General features: G+C 35.1%; 1 long non-coding RNA gene across 1 annotated transcript; it reads left to right on the forward strand.

Annotated features, from left to right (window-relative positions):
- The first annotated feature begins 7,801 nt into the window (after positions 1-7,801).
- LOC145156389 (uncharacterized) lies at positions 7,802-8,843 on the forward strand. Its single transcript, XR_013736663.1, has 4 exons — positions 7,802-8,011; positions 8,218-8,339; positions 8,570-8,716; positions 8,812-8,843. It is a non-coding gene; the product is annotated as an uncharacterized LOC145156389 (long non-coding RNA).
- Positions 8,844-9,146: the final 303 nt, after the last annotated feature.

Here is a 9,146-nt window from a genome sequence, read left to right on the forward strand (position 1 = left end):
AATTGCAGTTTTTTCTTTAAAAAATTGCAGTTCTTTTGTTTGAAAAAAATGCAGTTTTTTTGAAAAAATTGCAGATTTTTTTTTCAAAAAAAATGCAGTTTTTTTTGGAAAAACTGTTGTTGTTTTTTTTAATTACAGTATTTTTGAAAAAAAAGTACAATTTTTTAAAATTAAATTACAGTTTTTTTGAAAAAAATTGCAGTTTTAAAAAAAAAAGATCAAATTTTTTTTTAAAATTCATTTTTTCTGTAAAAATTAAAAAATCACCATTTACAAAAAACGAAAATTATTTAAAAAAAAAAAGAAATCTGAAATTTGATTTCTTATGTTAATTTTTAGAACTTTTTATTAATCTTTCCAATAACAAAAAAATTAAACATTAAATAAGATTGCTAAGATGACGATCATGTCCTTAATGAGTTAATTTTGATCTAACGCTCCACCTTTAGTTCTCAGGTTCTCGGGAAACTCTGAGTTCTCAACGGATCTCACCCCTATATATATATATATATATATATATATATATATATATATATATATATATATATATATATATATATATATATATATATATATATATATATAGAGAGAGAGAGAGAGAGAGTTATGTTCCAATGAGAACATTTTTCCCGTGAGAACATTTGAGAACAATTTTAACCCACTACTTTAAATCTTACTATAAACAAATAAAAACTACCTACCCCAACACCACCCCACCAGTATACGTTAGTACGTCTTTTTAATTTCGCCGGACCACCATTAAGAGCACCGGACATCCGCCGGAACTGCCATATCTCTGCCGTCGGCCATGTAACTGTCGAACCACTGCTGAAAGCGTCGTTTCTCCGCTCTCTAGGAATCTACTTCACCTCCTCATCTTATCTGAACCACCTATCATACCTAGTTTCTTCATATCTGGATTTGAAGTTGAAGGCACCAAATCTGGTTCGCGGTCTCCACGATACAGATCAAGAATCTGGAGAAATGTCCACCAGAATGAAATGTTGTCGCGCCGGAGGTAAAATTGGGGAGATCTGACTGCGTGATTTCGATTTTGGGAGCGGAAAAGAAAGTCGTGGTATGATAAACAATCTGATCTTCCGAAGGTACCATCACTACTCTCTCTCTCTCTCTCTCTCATTAGCACATTCTAGTTTGATTTGTACTCTGATCAGGAAAACAATGGATCTAATCGAATTATGAGTCAGATTCATGATATTGTGAAATCTGACATCGTTCCATTTATAATCATGAATCGTTTCTTCTTTATGTTAATTGTTCGTGTCAATGATAAATGAAAATATTAAGCTCTAGGGGCTGGATTGAAGTCTATTAGAGAGTTAATGATCACTATAAGATTTCATGCACACAAGGTGTTTGTCGTATTGTCTGAAAGAACCTAATAAGTGTAAAAGTGGCATTTTATTTGAAAATCCTTAACTTTGAACCCTCATTAAGCCAAACATTAAGGTCCTTAGGTTAAATTGAATTTCACATCTCAATATCCTAATGAGTAACCAACAATCATGTTAAAAGTGATAAACTTAAGGCTTAACCATTATGTACTTAATAGAACACCAAAAGTGATTTAAAAGCTATTATGATCAATTTTCCCAAATCTGTCCTCCAACTTCTAAAATTCGTGCAAGTCAGTAGGAACACCTAAAAATCATGAGACTTATTTTTCTGGAAATATTATTGTGTCTAGTTTCTTCAAACTTTGAATCACATTTCGAAATTCCATATCCTTGAGGGGTAAAATTGGCAATCTTCTCAGTTTGGTCCATGCTGTCACAGATTTCATTCATTGTCTTAACAAAATCATAATAAATTCATCAGAACTCCAAATGCCAAAATTCCAAAGCCTATAGTTATATATGGATGTATAGTTTCCTACATATAAAGGGTTTGATGTAATTCGTGGTAGATTGGTACATTTTATTACAATAGTGTTGAGTGGTCCAGAATGTGACAGCTTAAAGTTACTAATTTGTAAATTTAATATAAAATCAACCAAAAATCATTAGAATGAGATCTTTATATTTCTGAAAAGATAAAAGAGGGAACTTTATCAATATTATTTTATCGAAATTTAAGAATGGGTTGAAAGGTAAGAAAATAGATCCCAAAAGAGCACTACAATCAAACAGAAAATAAGAAAATATATACATAAGTTTTATAAGAGTAATACAACAAAGCACAAGCTAAATAATGTTATGATTTTTGTGTAGGTTCTCAGAAAGGAAAGGATCCATCTTGCTCATGCTAGCTGAATTTCAAGTTCAAGGAGGCGAGTTACACTAACTCTCCTGTTATGTAGGCATTACTTGTTTTATGATATTGTTTACGTTTACCCTAATCCAGTAGAGTGAACAAGGAAAGGCAAAATGTAGTTTGTTTTTTAGTGTGAAATGCAGACAAGATTCATTTCCGCGTTCTCAATTCGTTAATTGTCTCGTGTATGAAATCACATGCGATTATATGATCTAATCACATACGACTTATATGCACAAGATTCATTTTTGTGTTTTCGATTCAATAGTTGTTTTGTCCATATTAATCATATGTGATTAAATATATAAAATGACATATGATTAAATACATGATAACAACTATTGAATTGAGAACGCGAATTTGAATCTTATTCACATAAATCATATGTGATTAGATACGTATAATCACATGTGATTAAATACACGAGAACAACTATTGAATCGAGAATACAAAAATGAATATTGTCCACATAAATCATATGCGATTAGATACATAAAATAACATGTGATTATGTGTATCTAATCACATATGATTTTTGTGGCTAAGATTCATTTTCGCATTCTTGATTCAATAATTGTCTTTTTTCCACTTTAATCATATGTGATTAATTACATTTAATCAAATGTGATTATATGTTTCTAATCACATATGATTTTATTTGGAAAAAATGAATCTTGTCTGTATAAATCATATGTGATTAGATACATACAATCACATGTGATTATATACATGATAAAAAAATATTGAACCAAGAACACCAAAACAAATCATTATCCAAAATAATCATATGCGATTAAATACATCTAATCACATGTGATTATATGAATCTAATCACATATGATTTATGTGGAAACAATTCATTTTTGGTTTGTCGATTAAATAGTTGTTCTCATATATTTTATCACATGTGATTATATGTTTAATCGCATATGATTAAGTACATGAGCACAACTATTGAACCGAGAAGGCAAAAATGAATCTTGTCCACCTCAAATCATATGTGATTATATACATATAATCAAATGTGATTAAATATACAAAAGCAATTATTCAATCGAAACCACAAAAATAAATATTGTCTACATAAATCATATTTGATTAAATACATATAATCACATGTGATTATATGATGTATATGGACAAAAAATAATGATGTCTATATAAATCATATGTGATTAGATACATATAATCACATAAGATTATATCCACGAGAACAACTATTGAATCGAGAACACAAAGATAAATATTGTCTACATATATCATATGTGATTAAATGCATATAATCACATGTGATTACATATATCTAATCACATAGAATTTATGTGGAAAGTATTTATTTTCGCGTTCTCGATTCAGTTGTTGTTCTCGTGTATTTAATTACATGAGATTATATGTATCTAATCATATATTATTTATATGGAGAATATTCATGTTCATATTATCGTTCAATAGTTGTTCTTGTACATTTAGTCACATATAATTTCTATATACAAGATTCATTTTCGCATTTTCGATTCAACAGTTTTTGTTTTTCCACATTAATCATATGTGATTAAATACTTACAATCACATATGATTAAATACATGAGAAAAAATATTGAATAAAAAATGTGAAAACGAATACTATCAATATCAATCATATGTGATTTGATACATATAATCACATGTGATTAAGTACATGAGTATTGAATTGAGAAAGAAATAATGAAATTTGTCCAAATAAATAATACGTGATTGGGTACATATAATCACATGTGATTATATGTATTTAGTCACATATGATTTATGTGGACAATATTCATTTTCACGTTCTCAATTCAGTAATGGTTTTTTGTCCATTTTATTCGTATTTGATTAAATACATTTAATCACTTGTGATTAAATACACGAGAACAACTACTGAATCAAGAACGCGAAAACGAATCTTGTCCATATAAATCATATGTGATTAAATACATATAATCACATGTGACTAAATACACATGTGCTTATATGTATCGAATCACGTATGATTTATGTAGATATGATTTATTTTTGTATTCTTAATTCAATAGTTGTTCTTTTACCACATTAATCATATGTGATTAAATTGATATAATCAAATAGGATTATATATCAATTGATATATGATTTATGTGGACAATATTCATTTTTGTGTTCTCGACTCAATAGTTGTTCTCCTATATTTGATAATATGTTAATATACGTATCTAATCACATATGATTTATATAGACAAGATCGATTCAGTTTTGTCCATATAAATCACATATGATTAGATACTTATAATCACATGTGATTAAATACGTGAGAAAATTATTGAATCTAAAACTCGGAAGTGAATTTTGTCCATATAAATCCTATGTAATTAGATACATTTAATCATATGTGATTATATACATGAGAGCAATTATTGAATCAAGAACGCGAAAATATAATTTTTTTCTACATAAATCATATGTGATTAAATACATATAATCACATGTGATTAAATACATGAGACTAAATATTGAGTCGAAAACATGAAAATGAATATTGTCCATATAAATCATATATGATTAAATACATATAATTACATGTGATTAAATACACGAGACCAACTATTGAATGGAAAACGAGAAATGAATATTGTCCACATAAATCATTTATGACTAAATACATATAATCACATGTGATTATACGTATCTAATCACAAAAGATTTATGTGGACAAAATTCATTCTCGCTTTCTCGATTCAATAGTTTTTTGTGTATAATCACATGTGATTATATTTATTCAATCACATATGATTTATATGAACAAAAACGAATCTTGTCCACATTAATCATGTATGATTAAATACATGAGAAAATTATTGAATCGATGCAAAAATAAATATTGTCCACATAAATCACATGTGATTAAAAACATAAAAAATTTTGTTGAAGAGAAAACGTGAAAATGAATCTTGTCAATATAAATCATATGTGATTAGATACATCATACATATAATCACATGTGATTAAATATAAGAGAACAACTAACGAATCAACAGCGTGAAAATGCATGTTGTTCACATAAATCATATGTGATTAAAACATATAATCAGATGTGATTATATATGTCTAATCACATGTGATTTATGTGGATAATATACATTTTTTTATTCTCGTGTATTTAATCATATGTGATAAAAGGTATCTAATCACATATGATTTATTTAGACAAAAACGAATTGTATCCATGTAAATCATATGCATAGATATAATCACATGTGGTGGTGCTGGGTGGGGTTGTTGGTGTTGGTTTCGGGTGGTGTTGGTTTCGGGTGGTGTTGATGGGTGGGGGTGTTGGTATTGGTTTCAGGTGGTGTTGATGGGTGGTGGTGGTCTTGGTGAGTGGTGGGTGGGGGTGGTTGTGGCGGGTGGTGTAAGTGGGTGGTTGTGGTGATGGTGGGTAATGGGTGGTGGTGGGTAGTGATGGGTGGTAAGTAGTGGTGGTAGGTGGTGTTGGTTGGGTGATCATGATGGGTAGTAGAGGCAGGTGGCGGTGGCGGGTGGTGGTGGGTGGTGGGTATTGATGGGTAGTAGGTAGTGATGGGTGTTGGGTGGTGGTGGGTAGTGATGGGTGGTGGTGGTGGGTGGTGGAGGTGGGTGGTGGTGGCGGGTAGTGGTGGTTGGGTGGTGATGGTGGTGGCGGGTGGTGGTTGGTGGTGGCGGGTGGTGGTTGTGGTGGGTAGGTGGTGGTGGGTGGTGGTGGTGGTGGCGGGTGGTGGTAACGGGTGGTGTAAGTGGGTGGTTGTGGCAGGTGGTGGTAACAAGTGGTGTAAGTGGGTGGTTGGGGGTGGGGGTGGTGGTGATGGGTGGTGGAGGCGGGTGGTGATGGTAGGTAGTGGTGACGGGTGCTAGTGATTGGTGGATAGTGGTGGTTGGTGGTGACGAGTGGTGGTTTTTGTAGGTGGGGGCGGGGCTTGTGGCGGCGGGTGGTGATGATGGGTGGTGGAGGTGACGTGGTTGTGGGTGGTGGTGGTGATAGTGATGGGTGGTGGTTTTGGTGGGTGGATGTGGGTGGTGGTGGTAATAGGTGGTGGAGGTGAGTGGTGGTGGCGGGTGGTGGTGGTTGGGTGGTGATGATGGTGGGTGGTTGTGGTGGTGGTGGGTAGTGATAGGTGGTGGGTGTTGGTTGGTGGTGGTGGGTAGTGATGGGTGGTGATGGCGGGTGGTGGTGGAGAGTGGTTGTGATGGGTGGTAAGTAGTGGTGGTAGGTGGTGTTGGTTGGGTGATGATGATGGGTGGTGAAGGTGGGTGATGGTGCTTGGTGGTAATGGTGGTGGTGGTCGTCGTCATCGTGGGTGGTGGGTGGTGGTTATGGTGGGTAGGTGGGTGGTGGGTGGTGGCGGGTGGTGGGTAATGATGGGTGGTGGGTAGTGATGGGTGTTGGGTGGTGGTGGGTGGTGATGGGTGGTGGTGATGGGTAGTGGAGGTGGGTGGTCGTGGTTGGGTGGTGATGGTGGGTGGTGATGGTAGTGGCGGGTGGTGGTTGGTGGTGATTGGTGGTGGTGGTGGTGGGTGGGTGGGTGGTGGGTGGTGTTGGTGGATGGTGGTTGTGGTGGGTGGGTGGTGGTGGATGGTGGTTGTGGTGGGTGGGTGGTGGATGGTGGTTGTGGTGGGTGGGTGGGTGGTGGTGGTGGTGGTGGTGGTGGTGGCTGATGGTGGGGGTGGTGATGGGTGGTGGTGGTGGCGGGTGGTGGTTGGTGGTGGTGGGTGGTGGGTAGTGATGGGTGGTGGGTGGTGGTTGGTGATGGTGGTGAGTGATGGGTGGTAGGTAGTGGTGGTGGGTGGTGAGTGGTGTTAGTTAGTAGGTTTTTTAATTGTTTGTAACTATTTTTTGGATGGTGGTTGTGGTGGGTGGGTGGGTGGTGGTGGTGGCTGATGGTGGTGGTGGGTGATGGGTGGTGGTGGTGGCGGGTGGTGGTTGGTGGTGGTGGGTGGTGGGTAGTGATGGGTGGTGGGTGGTGGTTGGTGGTGGTGGTGAGTGATGGGTGGTGGTGGCGGGTGGTGGTGATGGGTGGTAGGTAGTGGTGGTGGGTGGTGAGTGGTGTTAGTTAGTAGGTTTTTTAATTGTTTGTAACTATTTTTTGATTTATATGAATATTATTTTATAATTTTAATTAAAATAATTGTGTGGTCCAAATTTTTTCTTAAATGTTTTCGCGATAAAACATTTTCTCGATTGAACGCTCCTATATATATATATATATATATATATATATATATATATATATATATATATATATATATATATATATATATAAAAGCCACCATGGCTTATTGAGGTAAGTGGAAATAAATGGAGGCTTCATGATTTATCAACTATTTTTGTGTGAATTTGATTGAATTTTGTTGAATTTTGACTGAATTTCACAGTGCGTGTATTTCACTCTAGGTTTTGTTATGGCGCGTGCAATTTTGTTATTCCATTCTCACCATTGGCGCGTGAAGCGTTATTCTTACAGTTACACCGTCTCTGAAGCCCAATGCATGTCTTCCATCCAACTAGATGTGGCTTCTTCTATAAGCTTTTTGAGACAGCTTCATACCACTACTTCCATAACCGCTTCCTCACTATCTCTATCATCTTACCACCGCTTCCGTCTGTTTCACAAATTGTAGGCGACGATTAAATAGCAATGTCGACCACCGCTCCCCATTTCCTTTCTCTTCCCCATCCAGTTCGTTCATCGGAGGATTAGATTATGAGGTAATCTTCATATATAAAAGGAAAGGGTTATCGATTCATCTACTCTCATCTCTTTATTTGCATGTTTTTCTTATGATCCCAAGAGGTATAACCACTTCTTTAGCAATCCTTCTTCGATTTCTAACGTCATTCGGTTTGGCCTTTAATAAATCTATGTTTGGTATGTATTTATAAATTTTTACATGTTTTAATTTTGTCTATTTTAGCTCCGTTTTCTTCTATATCGCCTCCCAATCCCTGATTTCTGATGGTGGTCAGGCTGATGGCAAAGAAGCGCATGAAATTGATGGAGGGTTGACGAAGTTTGTGGTAGGTCAGATTCCCCAAGGTAAATGAATTGTGTTTCTTTTCAAAATTTGACTTTTTTTTCTTCTTCCTCTTTCACCATCAGGATGTTATGTTCCATTAAAAAAACAACTACATTCTTTTGACAAAGTCTTTTCATCTTCACTATGTCAAGTTAGCATTTTTATTTTTCTCAATAGTATTTTGTTTTTGGTGTGATTATTATTTTTCTCAATAGTATTTTGTTTTTGGTGTGATTATTATTTTAATTAGGCAATAACAAGTGTTAGTGATGCCCTTTCCTCAATCGTAATGCTCACCTTTGAAAATGGAGTCAGGAAAATGATATATGAAAACATGTTAATCAACTTTGAAAATATCCATCAAACGAAGTAAGAAGCGTGGTCAAGCAACTGGGAGGTCAGTAAAATTTAAACAGGGTTTTGAGACCTATAAAGTATTATTTAGTTGTACATTGTTCTTGAACTTCTTTTTGTATGTTTTAACTGTTATAGAAAACATAAATTTGGGTGGATGAGTGGTTTGGGCTCAACCATGGTGAGCTTGCACCAGCTAGCTACTCTCACAGGTAATGCTTCTTTTTGATATTTGTTCTTTGAATTCTTCAATTCATAATAAATACACTAATTTGTCCATTTATCTTCCACATTTACCATTTACTTTGTTTTTTCTTTAGAGTAAATGAAAGAAGTAGCAATGTATTTTCTTTGGTTTTTTTACTATAGCATCTTACTTGGGTTTTCCTATTACAACTTTGTACTTCAAAAATATTCCCAATTTTATAGAAATTTTCTCCAAATGAAAATCAATTTTCACAAGTACATTTCAG

The sequence above is a fragment of the Lactuca virosa genome, chromosome 2, assembly GCF_052849685.1.
Source record: "Lactuca virosa cultivar CGN04683 chromosome 2, Lactuca_virosa_CGN04683_v6, whole genome shotgun sequence".
NCBI classification, from domain to species: Eukaryota; Viridiplantae; Streptophyta; class Magnoliopsida; order Asterales; family Asteraceae; genus Lactuca; species Lactuca virosa.